This window comes from Macrobrachium nipponense, chromosome 13 (genome assembly GCF_015104395.2).
Source record: "Macrobrachium nipponense isolate FS-2020 chromosome 13, ASM1510439v2, whole genome shotgun sequence".
NCBI lineage: Eukaryota > Metazoa > Arthropoda > Malacostraca > Decapoda > Palaemonidae > Macrobrachium > Macrobrachium nipponense.
The window spans coordinates 57,144,290-57,164,210 of NC_087206.1; the positions used below are offsets into that span (position 1 = coordinate 57,144,290).

A 19,921-nucleotide genomic window follows, 5' to 3' on the forward strand; every position below is an offset into this window, starting at 1 on the left:
TATAGAAAACAAGAATATATAGCGATATGGTTACTTACCTTTCGGATATATACAAAAAAATGGCCCCCGACCACAAGTGCGACGGCCACATCTTCCACCTGAAATGGAGGAATGGAATGTAAATTTCAATGTGTTATTTACTTATCTAATTATGCGTGGATTTGCATAAAACTATTATGGTGGCTTGCTGGATGTTTGAACATTATTTTGCAGCCATGAAAAAAATCTGACCCAAAAAAACTTACTCCAATGTAAAGGTCATTTGTTGACCTCCTCGTTTCACCAGGAAAATTTCTTATAAACATCGTTGTAGTTAGTATAAAATAGGATATTTATGCATGGAAATCTACCAGAATATCACAAATTCTGTTAAAAAAAAAAAAAAAAAAAAAAAACAAGAATATATAGCGATATGGTGTTATTTAGTTATCTAATTATTCGTGGATTTGCATGAAACTTTTATTTTTGCTTGCTGGATGTTTGAACATTATTTTGCAGCTATAAAAAATATCTAACCAAAAAGGAATTTTTCGAAAAGGGAATAATTTCGAAAATTTGAAAATGATATCGACAAAAATATAAAAAATTATTGCAATATTTTAGGTAAAAAATTAATTATATATATTTTGTAAAGATTAAAATTATAGTATTTATGCAAACAAGTAGATGTAACTTGCCTAAATAGAAGACATACACTTCGGACACAAGACAGTTTGATGCTGTAGGCAGACGGGCCCATTGCATCACAAACATGCTGTGTTTGTCTTGTGGTCTTGTCTAGGTGGGTAGCTTTGGAAGCGAACACGCTTGGGCAGCTTGACGTGGCCAATGGCAGAAAGAAGTCTGTGCTCCAGCTCAGCCAGCCTAAACTTATCCGCCATCAGGACACACAAGGGCCTTGACAAGTTGGTCAACGTATAATGCCGATGACTTACTAGGGGAGCACAAAATTCAACGGTGAACTCCTTGAGGAACCTTCGCCTTGTCATACTCTTTGCCGATGGCAGGGACGAATAGAGAATATAAGAATTTACCATAATTATATTCAATATCCCGTAGAAAAGACAAAGTGGCCAGCGTTGTGTCTTACCAACACAGCTTGATGTAGAATACATCTAATCGAATGTGTCTACAACCCTTTTCTTAGCATTATAGAACATCTGAATGTCCATCTTACGTCTTTCTATTTCAGATGGATCATGATAAAGGGAACTCAACACCATCACCTTCTTAGTCCTTCTGACTTGCTGACACTGGAGAGTCAAATTGTGTTCGTAATTGAACATGGCCACTGTGCAACCCCTTTGACAAAAAGGTCGCACAAGCTCCGTTGTGAACACTTCTCCCAACGTCTGTCCTCTTAGTGAGGCAGATAAGAGTAATTTTTTAGAAGAATCGTGCAAATGATGATACAAGCATCAAATTTGGCACAATTGTTTTCCAAGGGATACTAATCAAATCTGCCCAATTGGCCAATTGACAAATTGGCCAAACCAAGGATAACAGGGTTTTAGTTATCTGGATGGTGTACAGATTGCACTGGATGAACTATCGGACTAGGTGTATGGCACAGTGCAAGAACCTAGTTGTATCCCATACAGGAAAGCGCCTATTGTAATTACAGGACATAAGAGGCCTATTATACTATTACATGTACAGGGTGATAAAAGGATAAACCCTCGACCCTGAACGTCATCATAATCATGGATGCGAACTCTACTGGATGATCATGGAAAACAGACTGGACCAAGTGTTGCCTATGTCAGGAAGTTAAGAAAGAAGATCTAAAATCTCCCCAGGCCAATCCTGCTAGACCCTGCAAGACTTGATGAAGGTTCTGGGATAGAGGAAACATTGAGAAAAATAAGGCACAATATCATGAGAGTTGCAGGTTTCTGTTCAACAACACAAAGTTACACTGAGCTGAAAAAAGAGCAAGCCATGTAGGTACTAGTGATGAGGGCAGTAGAAGTAAGGTTCCACGAAAGCTCCAAGAAACTAAAATAAAAGAATGCTTCTTCTGTGAAACTGAAAGAGGGGAACTTAGAGAAGCAATGGCAATGCAAGTGAATAGGAGAATAAATGAATGGGCCAAAACTCTTAGTGGTACAAAACTTCTCGCCAAACTAAATTGCAGGAGATGTCGTAGCCCAAGAAGTGAGATATCACCCTGGCTGTTTGGTGGCATTGTATAACCGAGAACGGGCATACCTAAAGGTGCAGAAGCAAGAAAAAGCACAGGAACATTGGAAGGATGCATATCCAATTGCTTTCTCTGAACTAGTCACCTACATCTGCGAGATGAAAAATGCCAGTGAGAGGCCACCAATTTTCAACCTTGCTGATTTGACCAAGCTTTACAAGCAGAGGCTGGAACAGCTTGATGTTGACTTACCTGATGTTCATCCTGCTCGACTCAAGGATCAGCTGCTTTTGCACATTCCACAGCTGCAAGCTAATCGCTAAGGACGAGAAGTTCTGTTGGCTATTGAAACTGATGTAGGTTCAGTCCTATCAGAAGCATTCCGTTATGGTGAAGCGATCCATCTAGCAAAAGCCGGTGGGATACTAAGACAATACATGCTCCATCAGAAGTCGAATTTCCGCAGCTATTTTCATGACAAAGACTTAGAACAGGCTGTGCCACCATCACTGTTTTAGTTTGTATGCATGATTGAACATGGTGCAGACATCAAGTCCCAACTCCGTCATGGAGTGTCGAAATCAGACTTTGCTACATCACAACTTCTACAGTACAAAAGCTTTGCCAAATACAAGGAAGGAGTGGATGTCCACAGGCATTCCAAGGACCAGGAGTCACATTTTGCAGTCTACATGGGCCTATTGTGTTTGCCAAGACGAGTAAGAGACAAATAATTTAAATGCTCCATGAGAATGGGCTCAGCATATCATATGGCTGAGTCCTAGAAATCTCAGCAGTTAGAAGAAGCAGTTGTTGCACAGTATGTGGAAGATGGAGTAATCTGTCCCCCAGTCTTGAGAAAGAATTTGTTCACGACTGGAACAGTTGACAACATAGACCATAATCCGACTGCGACTACAGCTGAAACATCTTTGCACGGTACAAGTGTGTCCATTTTCCAACATCCAAACACAAGCTGTCAAGAATTGACAAAGTGCTCCTGTAAGAAGGGTTGCAAAGGAAGATGGAAGTGCTCTCAGGCAGAGCTTCCCTGCACATCATTCTGCAGCTGCATATGTGAACAGTAGCAGATCGAGAAACAGCAGCACGGTATGCATAACTTTGAAAATGTACTAGCCAGGACAAAACTTTTGTAAAGAAAGACAAACATCTTGGTGGTCATCTTGAGAAATATGTCTCAGAGTGCTTTTTAAACAGGAAAATATAGTTCAGCGGGCTTCATAACATGAATCCACACTTAAATCATGCAAATCAAACGACTATAAATATTTATTTCTAAGCAAAACATCTATTTCGGGTGGTTATTTTGGCGACCATCTTGAAAATGGCCGCCATCTTGGATTTTCAATTGGCCAATTGGGCAGATTTGATTAGTATACCTTGAAGGACACTTTTGCCAAATTTGATGCTTGTATCATCATTTGCACGATTTTTCTGTTATCTACCCAACTATCTCGGCACCCTGACTGTGTCCTTCCCCAAGTAAGCAATCGCATTACACATGTAATGCAAATCGGCATCACATGCCAACACAAGCTTGATGCCGTACCTATAGGAAGAGAGGATAGAATTAGTATAGAAAAAAGTAAAATAAAATCAAGTTAGTATGTATATATATATATATTATTATATATTATATATATATAAATATAATATATTACATATAATTAATAATTATATGTTATATTATATATATATATCTATATATATAATATATTATATATATCTATATATATATATATAAGTATATATAGAGAGAGAGAGATCGAAGGAGGAGAGAGAGAGAGAGAGAGAGAGAGAGAGAGAAGAACGATACCGTTTTATTTTAATTTCATAAACAATATATATTTCAATTCTTATTCCTGTAAGAACATATTATAGAATAATCAAAGAAACAATTATAAATAAATAAAAAAGCCATTGAAAAAAAAATGTAAATCTGTGAACTTACTTGGCTGGCTTACTGGGAATAGACATCTGAAGGGATAGCGGCCCCTAAATGGCACAAGCTGCTCATCAACAGTGAGATGGGGCCCGGGAGAGTAATTCTGTCGGCGAATGAGGGCAAGGCGATCTGTCCTCGCTCGCTCCACTCTGGCGGCTGAATCGTCGAAATGAATCACTCTTGTCATCAGGGCAAAATGATGCTCGCTCATTGTACAATGGTACAAAGGATTGCTGTCCGGAAGATCCCACATGTCACTCATTGTGGTGTGATTGTCTGACCTTACAGCCAACATTATCAGGATCCCAATGAACGCCTTTAGTTCCCTCAGGTCCATGTCCCTGTGGGCAACATTGCTCTATGATGACAATTATTCCTCAAAAGGGCAAGTCGATCATTGGAATGCAAGACAATATACGCTAGCATGTGATCAGACAAAATGAGCTAGAAAATGTCGCTCACTCTTACCACCCCAGCGGTGTCATCGGTGGGACCCCCAGGTTCAATCCTCGGCGAAAACAAATGGGGGAGGGAGGCATTGCGATCCCTCTGCCACCTGGTCCCATCACAAGCCTCAACAATTTCAGCTCCTATGAGCTGGATAGGAGCTCCCCGGGCTGGCTGGAGGTCACCCCTCCTCCTCTTCCTACTCCTGAGCTCTAGCAGGGAGAACACATCCTCATCCCGAGAGGTTGAGAGACCAGGTGTAGGTGTAGTGGTTGTAGTTGTTGTTGTTGTTGTAACAACAATGGGAACAGTCCCACTATCCCCCAACGCCTCCCCCCCATCGGCATCGTCCTCATCCCCCAGGGAGAGGTCAAGAGGATTAGCCTCGTCTTCCCTCTCCTCTTCTTCTAACACAGCAGACTGTCCCTGATTCGGGTTGTCCACGTCCTCCTCCTCGCCTTCAGACTGGACCTCCAGGTTGTCCTCAACGTCACTCTCAAATTGAAAGAGAAGTACGTTGATAGCATCATCACCCAGAGGTCTCTGTCTCTTCGAAGCCATAACTGAAAAAAAAAAAAACAATAGAAATGAGCACTTGAACGGAATCAGCCCATATGGCAACAAGGGCATCTCAGCCAATGTTCCGGGTAAGCATGTGTTAAACACACCATCCTCCCGCATTCCAATAATAAAACAAAACTATACTAATTAGTTATATAATAACTAGTTATATAATAAACACTGTCCTACATCATTTTAGTTATTATAACTGTTTTTTGCAAAAAATCGGCCCACATGGCAACAAGGGCATCTCAGCCAATGCCCGGGGCAAGCACGTGATAAACACATCATCCTCCCACATATTCCAATAATAAAACAAAACTATACTAATTAGTTATATAATGAACACTGTCCTACATGAATTTAGTTATTATGGCTGTTTTTTGCAAAAAAACACAAAATGCAGCACTCAAACGGAATCAGCCCATATGGCAACAAGGGCATCTCAGCCAATGCCCCAGGAATGCACGCGATACAACACACCATCCTCCCACATATTCCAATAATAAAACAAAACTATACTAGCATGAACACTGTTCAATATGCAACTTTTCTTTTTGCAAAAATCCAGAAAGTGGCACTCGAAGGGAAATGGACCATATGGCGATGTATGGCATCACAGCCACTTCCAAGGTCACGCATATGATACACACAAAATCCTACGACATTTTCCAATATCACAAAACTATACTAATTAGCTATTATGCACACTGTCCTACAAATTGAGTACTTTGCTTTTTGCAAAAAAACACAGAATTTGGCACTCAAAGGGGAATGGACCATATGGCCATATTACGGTGAGTCAGCAAGAATGGGCCATATGGCCATATTACGGTGTGTCAGCAAAGAACAAAGGCATTCATATGGTAGATACATCATCCTCCGACATATTCCAATATTACAAAATACTATTAGCATGAATACTGTTCAATATGTGAGGTTTACCTAAAAACTTTGCCTTTTGCAAAAATACCTGAAATTGGAACTCGAAGGAAAATGTACCATATTGGCGGTATATGGCCTCTCAGCCACTCCCAGAGTCATGCACATCATACACACAACATCCTAAAACATTTTCCAATATCACAAAGCTATACTAATTTGCTATTATACACACTTTCCTACATGAATTGGGTAAGTAATAACTTTGTTTTTTTAAAAAAAACACAGAAATTGGCACTCGATGGGGACTGGACCATATGGTCATATACGGCGTGTCAGCCATGAACAAAGGCATTCATATTATAGATACATCATCCTCCGACATATTCCAACTTTACAAAACACTATTAGCACGAATACTGTTCAATATGCAAGGCTACCTAAAAACTTTGCTTTTTGCAAAAAAAAAACAGAAATTGGCACTCGAAGGAAAATGGACCATATAGCAATATATGGCATCTCAGCCACTCCGAAGGTCATGCATGGCATAGGTACACCATCCAGCCAGACTTTCTAACACAACAAAGACACAGGACTATGCACACTGTCCATTGAGAAATTGTTATGTAATAACTTTGATTTTCGATCACCTACCACTTAAAGGTAGGTGCGGATCGACCTCAACCCGAGCGATTCTCAGAAAAGGGGAAGCACTTGAGGCAGACGTAGGCAGGTCTGTACACGGTCACAGCTTGTAAACGAGTGAATGTTTGCAGGATGATCACACCCAGATTTGACGATAATTTATGGGATAAAAACATGTTTTTTGAAATGCGACCCATCGAACCTATTCAGGGTTAAGACAGGCAGGATCACAAGCTAAAAACTAGTGGGCAAGACCTCCCATATAAATTTAACCAAAGTCACCCTCAGCCAATGCAGGACAATTGAATTACCTACACACAGAACAAAAAACACAAACACATGTACTCACCCCAACTCCAGATACTCAGGGCTATGCTGTGCTGTCCGCTGGACGAGGTCTCTGAGACACCAACAACCGCCGCAAACCTACACACAACCAACAACAAAGAACTACAGCCACACAACTCAACAACAACACAGCAACAACCAAGAACCACAACCATACAATGCAACAACAACACAACAAGCAACCAAGGACCACAACCCCACAACTCAACAACACAACACCCCACAACCACAACCTCATAACTCAAACAACACAACAAAACAAGGCCTACAACCACAACAACAACTAAGAACTACAGCCACAACAACTACAACACCAAGAAACCACAATAGCTCACCAACAACCCCACTCCACAACACCAAACCAACCACCTCACAAGCCCACATCCAACCACTCACAACAACACCAAGAAACCACAACAGCTCCCCAACAATGATAACACCCTCAACTATAACAATTCACAACTCAACAGAAACTCACAAGCTCAACAACCTCCCAACACACAAGCACAACAACTTTCAAACACACAGCACAAATAACTCAAATAACTCCCTGACAACACAACACAACTGACCAACAATAGTACTGCCAAGACTGCTGCCCAAAATGTCTGTCTTTCACAATCTCTCATTACAGACCAGACCAGACTTGCGACCAACCCAACAGACACAACAACCCCTCGCCGAATGAGCAACTCGCTTGTTAACTATCCATTCACACGAACACAAACAACCCAATGCCACTTACATTCACCTCTCTCTTCTCTCTCTCTCTCTCTCTCTCTCTCTCTCTCAATCCTCAAGGACATTGTCAAATGGAACTTCCATAACTCCTTCATATTTCCTCCCCTGTTTCATTTGACAACGTCTCCTTACACTAGCAACACCCACACTAAATAGCCTTTCCTCAACACCCATGGATGCTCAGACGCAGGCCCCCTGGATCTTGTTTGAGGGCCCTCATACACACTCTCAGTTACACCGCCATCCACTTCTCCCATACCACTTCCATTGAAACTCCCATTACCATCTCCCTCACTACTTCATCTATATCTTCCAGTTCTTGTTCTAATATTTCTCGTAGCTCTGCCACCAAATCACTCACCTCATTTACACTCTTGCCAAAATCCTGAAGAGACTCATTTGTACTGCCAACCACATCCTTACCACTTGATTCCCTTCCTGCTGAAATCTCACTAAACCCTGACAATTCAAACCCACACATGCTATATGTATCATTAATTCCCTCAAAGTCATCCGTACCAACACTAACACCCTTATCACACTGCTCACTCTTTCTCCTTCCATTCCCTTTCTCCACACTCTTCCACCCCCTCCCATACTCAACCAACACCAACTGCTGATCTTTCAGACCCATTTGCTCACTGACACTCAGCTCACACTTATTTACCCTCAACCACTCACTCATCGCATTCTCTCAAACATACTGCAGTACTTCCCTCCACTTACGGAGCTGGTTATGGTGTGCCCTAACCTCATCCTCAACCCCATCTACTCATAGTTTCCCCAACACATAACTCAATCCACTCGGTCCCACTTTCAATTTCTCAAAAGGCCCTTCAGATTTCTCCCTTACCTTATTCACATTCATTCTTCCTATCTCAAACACCTTTTTCAACACCTTATCTCCAATCCTAAAACTTTCTAACCTATACTCGCTTTCTTCCACAAACCCTGATTACTCTGACAGACCCAACTGTGGCCTAACAATCCTTTCATCATCTCTTTCATCATCTCTTGCACACTACTCATCATCAACCCCAACTTTACATCAATCTTCTTAACCATCCACTGCTCGGCCTCTTTCACTTCCTCTTTCATTCCCTCTTCTGCACTCCTTATCACTCCTCTAAACTCCTCTAACTCCCTCTTATATTTCTCACACTCAAGCCTCAGCATCTAATTCTCTGCTTCCATTGCTCTACCAACTTCCCTCACCAACCTCAGCTTCTCCTTCAGCCTCTCTATCTCCTTCAACCCTTCCATTCTCACTTTCTCCACCGATCATACAACTCACTACCCCAATCGTCCTGCAGCTGCCGCACCAGCAGTCCCTGTTCGGGCTCCAAAAATTTAATGTGGCAGGATCACAAGCTAAAAACAAGCAGGCAAGACCATCCCCATAAATTTAACCAATCCAGTTGCCAAACTCACCCTCAGCCACACTTCCCTCTTCATGCTATGGAATATGCAGGACAACTGAATTACCTACACACAATAAAAAACACAAACACATGCACTCACCCCAAGTCCAGATACTCAGGGCTATGCTGTGCTGTCCGCTGGACGAGGTCGCTAAGACACCAACAGCCACCACAAACCAAAAGACAACCAACAGCAAAGAACTACAACCACACAACTCAACAACAACACAACAACAACCAAGAACCACGATCACACAACAACAACAGCACGACACAACAAACAAACAAGGACTATAGCTACAACTCAACAACACAATAAACAAACAAGGCCTACAAGCATAACAACAACCAAGGACTACAGCCACAACAACAACAACACCAAGAAATCACAACAACTCACCAACAACCCCCCTCCACAAAACCAAACCAACAACCTCACAAGCCCACACCCAAAGCATGCTCCTAACGCCCACCGACATTCATTCTTCCTGTGTCCTGGCTTACCACATCTGTAACACTGCTGCTTTTGTTCACAACTAACTGTTCCTACTCTTCCAATACTTGCACTCGCTCTGTCATTCACCTTGGCCCTTCTAAAACTGTCTCCCTATAGCTCTTAAACTCTGGTATAACCTCAGCTACTGCAGTCCTAACACTAACACTTCTACTGTCTTTCGTACATCTATCTAACTCATAATCCTCTACTATTTCTAACATGTTGTTCCACGTCAACCTTTCACTCATCCATCTCATTTTCTCCTTACGTTTTAGATTCATAAACTCGTATACACTCTCTGGTACAGTCACCAACAACTTTCGCACTAACTGCTTAGACTCATTTATCCCTTCGTTCCAAACTTTTTCCTAGCTAATGTTTCCAACCTGCACACATACATTGACAACGACCCACCAACATTCACTCTTGCCTCTTCAAAATCATGCTATCTCCTATATCTAACACTACTTTTTATCCTCTTTCCCTGTTCCACAATCCTGGCTTTCACACTCTCATACGGCACATTTCCTACATTCATTATTACCCCATACATACTCAACAAAAATCCCGTCAAGAAGTTACCTAACTCTCTTGCCCAGACTCCCTTATTATCCCCATACTTAGCCACACAATACTTCTCATATTTCTTAAAAAGTCCCTTGTGTCCCTACTACCATATTCCTCATATTGCACACATTGGGGTACCTCTCTCATATACACAGCCTTTCGTACTTCCTGCTCACTCTCACTCTCATTTTCGCAACTTCCATTCTGATCCCTCTTAACCTCGTCCAAATACAATGAATCAACTTCCACACTAACATCCATTACTCTTGATTACACTCTTCCTACCCTTCTTTCTACCTGCCTGTTTCCACTCACTGCTATCCAAATCACTCTCAGCCTTTTCCCCTATGTATTCAGTCTTAGTCTCATCCTCTCCATCACCCTTACTAACCTTCTTTCCCTTAGTCTTCTTCTTTTCCTCAGCCTCCTTATTCTTGTCCTCAGGTTTATCCTTATCCTGTGTCTTCTCCTTCTTTCCCTTACTTATTACAACCAAATCACCTTCGTCACTCGTACTCTTATCCAGTTGTTCTTTCACATTCTTAATTGCTCCTGGTCCATCACAAGACCCAGTAGGACTACCTCCTACTGCTCCCTCCCCCATGAATCCCTTCATCATCTCCTGCACTGCATTCATCATTACTCCAGATTTTTCGTCCATTTTCTCAACCATTCTCTCTTTCGCTCCTTTCACCTCTTCTTTCATTTCCACTTTTGCACTCCTTAGCATTCCTCTCATTTCCTCTAACTCGTTCTTCAGCTCCTCACACTCTACCCTCAACCAATCATTCTCCACTTCCAATCTTTCCTTAGCTTCCCTTACCAACCGTAAGTCCTCCTTCAGCCCCTTCACATCCTTCAACCCTTCAATCCTCACTTTCTCCATCAACCACTTCCACTTCCACATCTTTCCTTAGCTTTCCCTTACCAACACCGTAAGCTCCTCCTACAGCCCATCTTCACATTCCTTCATTCTTCAATCTCACTTCGTTCCATCAATCACACAACTCACTACCCGTCCGGCAGCTGCCGCACCAACAGTCCCTGTTCGTGCGCCAAAAATTTAATGTGGCGGGATCACATGCTAAAAAAACAAGCAGGCAAGACAACCCCCCCCCCCCACATAAATTTAACCTATCCAACTGCCAGACTCACCTTCAGCCACACTTTCCTCTACATGATACAGAAAAACGCAGGACAATTGACTTACCTACACACAGAACAAAAAACACAAACACATGTACTTACCCCAACTCCAGATACTCAGGGCTATGCTGTGCTGTCTGCTGACGAGGCCACGGAGACACCAACAACCTCCGCAAACCAACACACAACCAACAACAAAGAACTATAACCACACAACTCAGCAACAACACAACAACAACCAAGAACCACAACCACACAACACAACAACAACACGACAAGCAACCAAGAATGACAACTCAACAACACAACACCCACGGACCACAACAACACAACAACAACACAACACCCCACGACCACAACCCCACAATTCAACAACACAACAAGCAAACAAGGCCTACAACCACAACAACAACAACACCAACAACCCACAGCAGCTCACCAACACCCCAACTCCAAAACACCAAACCAACAACCCCACAAGGCCCACAACCCAACCAACCAACAACAACACATACAACAACCCCCCACAACCAACCAACCCCAACAATTCAACAACACAACAAGCAAACAAGGCCTACAACCACAACAACAACAACACCAACAACCCACAGCAGCTCACCAACAACCCCACTCCAAAACACCAAACCAACAACCCCACAAGCCCACACCCAACCACCACAACAACACCAAAAAACCACAACAGCTCCCAACAACAACAACCCTCAACTATAACAACTCAAAACTCAACAGAAACTCACAAGCTCAACAACCTCCCAACACACAAGCACAACCTTCAAACACACAGCGCAAACAATTCAAATACTCCCTGAAAACACAACACAACTGACCAACAATAGTACTGCCAAGACTGCTGCCCAAATGTCTGTCCTTCATAATATCTCATTACAGACTGACTCAAAATACAGACCAGACTTGCGTCCGACCCAACAGACACAACAACCCATCGCCGAACAAGCAACCCACTGGCTAACTATCCATTCACACGAACACAAAAAACCTAACGCCACTTACATTCACCTCTCTCTCTCTCTCTCTCTCTCTCTCTCTCTCTCTCTCTCTCTCTCTCTCTTTCAATCATTAAGGACGTTTTCAAATGGAACTCTCATAACTCCTCCATAATTTGAAGCATTCTACTAGGTAAAAAATGCAAATTTGCTAGTGCAGGTGGATGGTGAAAATTCTGTGACTCAAGAACTTAGCTTCTGCTTTCCTCTTGATTTCCCAAAAATTCGGTTTTTTAATATTTTTGTTCCTTCTAGTAATCTAGTATGTGATATGTTGTGTACGATATGTTTTCACTTATAAAGACGAGCTGGCTCTGAACTTTTGTTAACAACAACAAAATCAAAATAGACTTATCTACACTTTGGGGAAACAGCATCATTATCTCATCTTTTTGTGTTTATTACTTTTACCAGTGATTTTTCCCCCTTAGGGTAATAGTGCCATCAATGCACCTCATACAGTGCAATGTAGGTATTACTTAGGGTTCTTTGCAGGGTCCCTTCGGCCTCCTAGCTGCAACTTCTTTCATATTATATATCTTCCATCTTACTTTCCACCCTTATCTAACAATTGTTTCATAGTGCAACTGCGAGGCTTTCATCCTGTTACACCTTTCAAATCTGTTCACTGTCAATTTCCTTTTCAGCACTGAATGGCCTTAGTTGCCCCAGTGCTTGGCATTATGCCTAAAACCTATAACTCAATCAATCAACCAGTGCTTTTTGGATACTTTTCTTGACTTACAAATGTTATTTTATCATGTACATGCCTTGCAATAAGTTTGGTCGTCGACAGGATGCAAGTCCTCGTAATATCAGCAAGTATAATGAAAGGCAAGAAAAGCACTGAAAAAATCACTGGTAAAAGTGATAAATACAAAAAAGATGCAATAATGAAACTCTTCCTACATAAGCTAATGAAATTAAGGGCCCTTTCACGCAATGCAATTCTTGTCGCACCTAGATGCGACTGCAGTGCCGCATCTAAATACAACACAAAATTGCGCAAATTGTACATTTGTCCAACTGCCGCACAAAGTGACCCAATTCTTAACAAATACTTGCAGTCTACTGTCAGCCTGTAGTGGTAACAAGATGGACAGGAAGAGAAAATTATTGTCTTTATTTATTACATTTGAGAAAAAAGAAGAGAAAATCTAGAATTCAATGGGTACATCCTTTGAATACACAAAAGCGTTTTTATAGTGCATTTGCCACTCTTTTCGAGGAGCTGAAGAGAGATGATGATAAATTTTTCAATTACTTCAGAATGTCTAAAAAAAACCTTTGAAGAAGGTGTCGGTGTCCAGCCCGTTGCAGTAGTCCAGATACACCGCACAGCTGGCTAAACAGGGTATGATGAGGATGTATCCCACTCCCCCTTCAATCTGGATGGGGCTGGTGTGGTCCACACCGACCATATCGAAAGGGTGTAGCAGGCGAGTTCTGTCGAATGGGAGGGGGAGAGGCCTGAAGGTGAGAATGCAGGCCCTACATCCCCCTACCACTCTCTTCGCGATGGCCCTCAGTCTAGGGCTCCGGCATTCCTGTCGATAAAGCGTGACTAATATAGTGACACCACAATGCATGTGAGTGGTATGGAGGAATTCTAAATATAACCTAGCTAACATGCCTTTAGGAGGCAATAACATCAACTGGGTTTTATAATCAGTTACATTACGTAATCTAATCTCTGTATAGACTGTCATTTTTCATCACTAAGTTTAATTGTTTTATAAAATTAGTTATGTGCGTGGGCACTTGCATGTCATTTCCAAGTTTGTTACATACTGTAGGATCATAATGTCTTTGTTCTAAATATAATAACTTAGTGAATGGATCTGCCTTGTAGTTCCCAAACTTTAAGACATATTTCATAATTTTCTTTAACTTTATGAAACAAACATTACTCCTCCCTATAGATTCCATATCTCTCTGGGCAGAATCAACTTTCCTTGGTCCCTCAACTCTCCAAGGGCTGCAACAACCATGGCTTGCTGTTCATCAGGAGGCTGTCGGTCATCTGGCTGTTTGTTTCTGCTCTGTTGATGGAGAAAGGCAGGTCCCTTGTTCCACATATGGCTAGACTTCAGTTCCTTCAAACTAGCACCTCGGGAGAGAACATAGCATAGTTCTACAGCACACTCCTGTAGGATGAAATTGATCTCCCAAACGCGATTAGGGATGAAAGTGTTTTTGTTTCCTTCCCTACTTTGTACCCAGGCCATAGCTACTTTGCTATTGGTCCATGTGACAATTCGAGAGAGAAGTTGAATAAACTCTTGAGATGTCTGTAAAACCAAAATCCCAATAAAAAGGCTAGCAACTCGTTTTGGTATGGTTAATTTAGATTGCTTTTTTTGCGTGACTCTCATCTTTAATTTAGAATGTTCGTTTGACCCTCATGTTACCTGATATATGCAACGGCACCGTAAGCCTTACTAGAAGCATCAGTGAATATGTGTAGCTCTACGATTCCCAACATAATTCCCCTTGGAAACTCTAAAGAATGAACATCTACAAATTCAGTTAATATGTCATGCGCTTCCCTTTCTCGTTCCTGAGGCAGAACATCATCTCATCCCATCCCTTCCTCCCAAATTTCTTGTAAGGAAAGTTTTCCCCTGACAAATATGGGACTAACTACTCCTAAGGGATCAAAATTGGCTACTAAAGATGACAGAAGTTTGTGTTTCATTATTCTGAGGGCGGTATTGGGTTCATTAGCTCTCTTGATAGGTTTCAAACTTGAGCAATCAACATCTCTATTCCAAATTATCCCTAACACTGTGACTTCATTAGGTTCATTCCATTCTAGTCACTCATTAAATCTCTGACAGTTACTGGCCCACCTAGTTAAAGGCATGTGGGCTTCATCTAACAATGATTTGGTTTCAACATATGCATCTTCTAGCTGGTTATAAGACTCAAAAGTTTGAATATAGTTATCTACATAAAAACACTTCATTAATTCTTCCGTCCCTTTCTCTTGGAGGTGAGTCCTAAGCACTTCTTGCATTATATAGGGACTGGTGGTGACACCAAATACCACGACTTGAAAGACGTATGTGGCCGCTGGTAAAGGACTTCGTCGCCACAAGAAACGGGCGTATTTAGTGTCTTTGGGATTCAACAAAACATGATGAAATGCTTTCGAGATGGCTGATATTAATGCAAAAGGGTGACTCCAGAATTTGATCAGCAAATCATACAACATTATGACCAGGTTAGGACTCGGATATAGACAGTCGTTTAACGAGAGTTCACCATTAACTTTGGACAAAGCCTTGTTAGGCTCTCCTTCTTTACTCCAAAGTGTGGGGTAAATAGTAGCCTTCAATTTTCGGATTTTTGACATCCTTAATGAAACCAGCTGCAAAATACGTCTGAGGGATGTTTTCATAATTGTCACAATATTCAGGATTTTTACTGGACTGTCTCTTGAGAGCATATAATTGGGAAAGAGCATTTCGATAGTTGTTATCGGATCATTTGGATCCATGGAATGGTAAACTGACTTGGTATCCATTCTCGATTTTAGTGATACTCTGTTGAACCTTAAGCATGGCAGTTTGTTCGGAAGTAGAGAATTGTTCATTCGGCGCAATTCCAAGTGTGTCAAGTTTCTACCACATGTCAACATCTACGTCACTTTCAATGAGACGACACACTCGCAACGTTCGAACAGTTGAGAGGCGCAACCCATCCAGGGCCCACTGAGGCACACGTTCATTATGGTGCAATACCATTGTGAGTGACAAACAAACTCACTCCGTCTACTTTGTCCATACCCAGAACAAAAGGGTTAAAGTAGTCTGCTCCCACGAGCAGATTGATGTTCCTAAGAGTGTCATTTCTTATATCGTCATCTGCCATCACATATCCCTTGTTCTGCAGATGACTTTTTATGTTGCACAAACCCACGTTGTGAATGGGGGTATTAACATCGTCATGAACAACTAAATTTACTTTAATGACTCTTGGTCCCATATGAAAACGGCAAGAAACAACGTCAAATTCTCCCTTTATAATTTGGGAACCAAAGGGTGCAGTGTTTAAGACAATGCGTTTTACTACAGGTAACTTAAATTTCTTAGCCAACCCACTTGAAATGAAGCTTCTCTGACTACCGGTGTCAAGAAACACGTACGTTTTGTATGGTTGATCACAACTGTATATCATTGCAGTAGCAGTGGGCAACAAGGTGGCTGGTAGTTCATCAGAATGTTGATTTTTAACAACTTTAGCATTAACACAAGGCTTTTCTTTCTATACGTTAGGCAGGAGTCGATTGTTTACATTGTTGTGAGATGAGTGACTTTTAACGGGTTGGGAAACAACATGAGATGGTCTGGCAGAGGACGAGGAGTTGGAATGGTTGACAGTGTGCACAATGGATCTGGACTGATTACTCTCTCTCTCGCAGATCAAACTGTGATGGCGTCCATCACACAATTTGCAGTTACTTTTGCTACTGCACTATTTACTCGCATGACCAGAAGTGAAACAATTAAAACATTTCTTGTTCAAAATAAGTTGGTGTTTCTTGGATGCAATATTTGGATACTTTAAACAATTGTTAGCTGATGCACATGAAGATCGCATAGTTCCTTGAAAGTGGTGAACTCGCTTTTTTCGCCATTGAACATGGGCAAAGGAAGCTCTTTAAGTTTCAGTACATGTGTTTTTGGCTGCGCTACACTGGCTAATGTACTGATTCTATTGATGAGCAGGAGGATCGTTTGACTGGCTTCATCCAGTGTTTTTAGTATCTTACTTTCCAGTGCGGGTTCGAACTTGACTGCACTCTTCAAGTACAGTTCCTTGAGCTGTTGCTCGTCAGCTAAGATACAATATACCAAATTTTGATATATGGGTTATGCGAGTCCATAAGGTTCCCTTGTGCCTCCTGGACTCTGACGGGCTTTCTTGCTACGAATCACTCTCATGATACAATTACTAAATGCACAACGCACATGTGTGTCAAAATGAACTGTATCAGACTTTCTTCCCTGTCTATAGCTTACAGGCTTCATCAGTAAATGACGAACTCCGTGACATCTATGTCTAGTGCAATACCTCCTAACCTGAGTGTTAAGGACTCTTACTCTAGCGTTATATTCATTGGGGAAAATGCCGAAACGAATTGCTTCAGTGTATTCCCTCTCTTCCGCGTTGCACATGGCTACTGTTATGATTATTTCTCTTATTCTGTCTTGGAAGGCCTTCACCCTACCCCATATTTCTACCGCAGATTCGTGGGCCAAATCGTTGCGCCCCTAGATATACGACAACGAGATGATATCGCCTATACCAGAAGGTAGGGTAGTTATTAACCCACCTGGTTTGTGGTGAACCTCAATTTCCAACCCCCTCGATCGGCTGGAGGTGCGAAGGTAACTGTGAGTGCATTAACAAAAGTATATTAAAGTACATTAAACACCACAATTCGTTCGTCGTTGCTCGGGCACTGGCTACTTAAATCTATCTGTTATTCGAAGGACCAAAAAAATGTCGCAAAGTTCTCTGGCCCGATGTTAGGGGGCAATAGATTTACCGACAAGGAAAGTCACCAGCCCGTACACAGAGACAAAAGAACTGTGTTGTTAATTTACAAATTTTATTGGAAAAATATACCTACTCTCATTACCACACTTATATCCAAATATTTACACAATTCAGGCAGATCCAGCCACTATGGTATCAAGACAAAAAGAAAAGAGTGACCTCGTGGTCGCACAGGTAACACGAAATTTATCACTTGAAATATAGTTTATCATTGACAATAACATGAAAATCTCCTCGGCACAGAGATCACTGATAATTTAATAACATATTAAACAAATGCCCGAGCTAAGTAATGAATATTTCTCTATAAGTACTCACAGTTATGGTCGCTTGGTGGAAACATTTAGGTGGACGACCCTCAGACCCGACTTAGTCTTATGTCCTATCTCAAGCTAACTTGTGTTCCCACTTATATAGTGCTGCCAACTAGTCATTTTATATAGTTCGATTTCGACTTTTCCACCATGCGACTAACTCGATAAACTACTAAATAAAAAAGCACAACATCAAATAACTGTTTGTGGTGGAGAAAAATTAAGTGGAATAAAAAATAGATTCAAAAACATTTGCGAAATTTCTGCCGCCACTGGGGAAAATTGGAGAGAATGTTAAGGCCTGAAGGTGGAGTTCTTTATCGCGAAAAATCTGTGCACTAATTTTGTTCACAACCTAAATGAAAAAAACAGCAAATCATTTAGTAAATCATTTCTCAGTAGTAGATACTTAAGCTATCCATACCTCTAGTTCTTTCTTATTTACCAATAACACTACTACTTATTATTATTATTATTATTATTATTATTATTATTATTATTATTATTATTATTATTATTATTATTATTATTATTATTATTATTATATGGTGTTTTTTTGTTGCATGGAACCAGTTGTTATTCATCAACGGGAATAACACTGTCTATATCCCTCAAATGATTTCAAAACCCAATGCAGGCAATCACCAGAAGCAGTGGAAGCCTACTACTGCCGCCCGTATATGCAAGAAAAATCGCATAGTGTGAAGACACGTTTTGAAAGCAATGGCCAATTGCAATCGCGTCTGGGTGCAGCACCGCACATGTCCAGTGGGGTCTGCCGGCTGTAATGCGATGCCGGACCGATATAGTGTGAAAAGGTACATCTGAGATAATAGTCGACTGCTAGCCGCAAGTAGGTGCGACATCGTGCCACTTTTACGTGCAACATAGTGTGAAAGGGCTACTCGTGTTCGTAGTTGTTGACAGAAGTTCATAACCAGCTAGTCTTTATTATATTAGAGGGAATAACATCGGAAAAAGAGGGGACCAGGTGGCAGATAGGTTTTTCAAGACACCTTTGAGTGTGACAGACCAACTTTGACTGCGTTTTCTGAAAACATTAGTTTTGTACATTCAAATCTCCATTGCTCAGCTATTGATGAATAGATTTGAATACTTTGAAAAGCATTATATTCAGTAATTATTTGGGAATAATTTCGCATGTTAATTTTTCATTTTTATGTGCGTTACAGATTAATATAATTCCTTTGTTTGTTTTTGGTGCTATTTATTATTAGTATTATTTTTTTTTTCCTATTAAAGAAAACTTTTTTGTACACATTCCTTAAAACACTAAATCAGCACTGTCATTTTCATTACAATAGCTCATGATAACCCAACCCCCTCCCCTGGCCGATACCCTTAAGGCACGTCCACGTGGGTGCTCAAGCCTATGTTGTGAACACTGATTTTAGCATGCCTTGATGCGTGTTTGTAACAGTATTGAGAAAGTTGTTTGGAAACATGATTCAATAATGTTGCGAACATGTTCATAGGAGCGATGTCGACACTCGCATCGCACTATGCTTACTACCGGCAAAATGTGTATACAAGTATTTTTGCAGCAGTAGTATCTGGAGACACAACACATCTTAATACCCTTAAAGCTTGACCGTAAATATATATTTTTACATGTGCAGAACGCCTTTTC

At 41.2% G+C, this 19,921-nt stretch overlaps 1 protein-coding gene across 3 annotated transcripts in view; it reads left to right on the forward strand.

Annotated features, from left to right (window-relative positions):
* The window catches only part of LOC135225799 (uncharacterized), a 416,906-nt gene that overhangs the window by 313,977 nt on the left and 83,008 nt on the right, over window positions 1-19,921 (forward strand). The window lies entirely within an intron of this gene.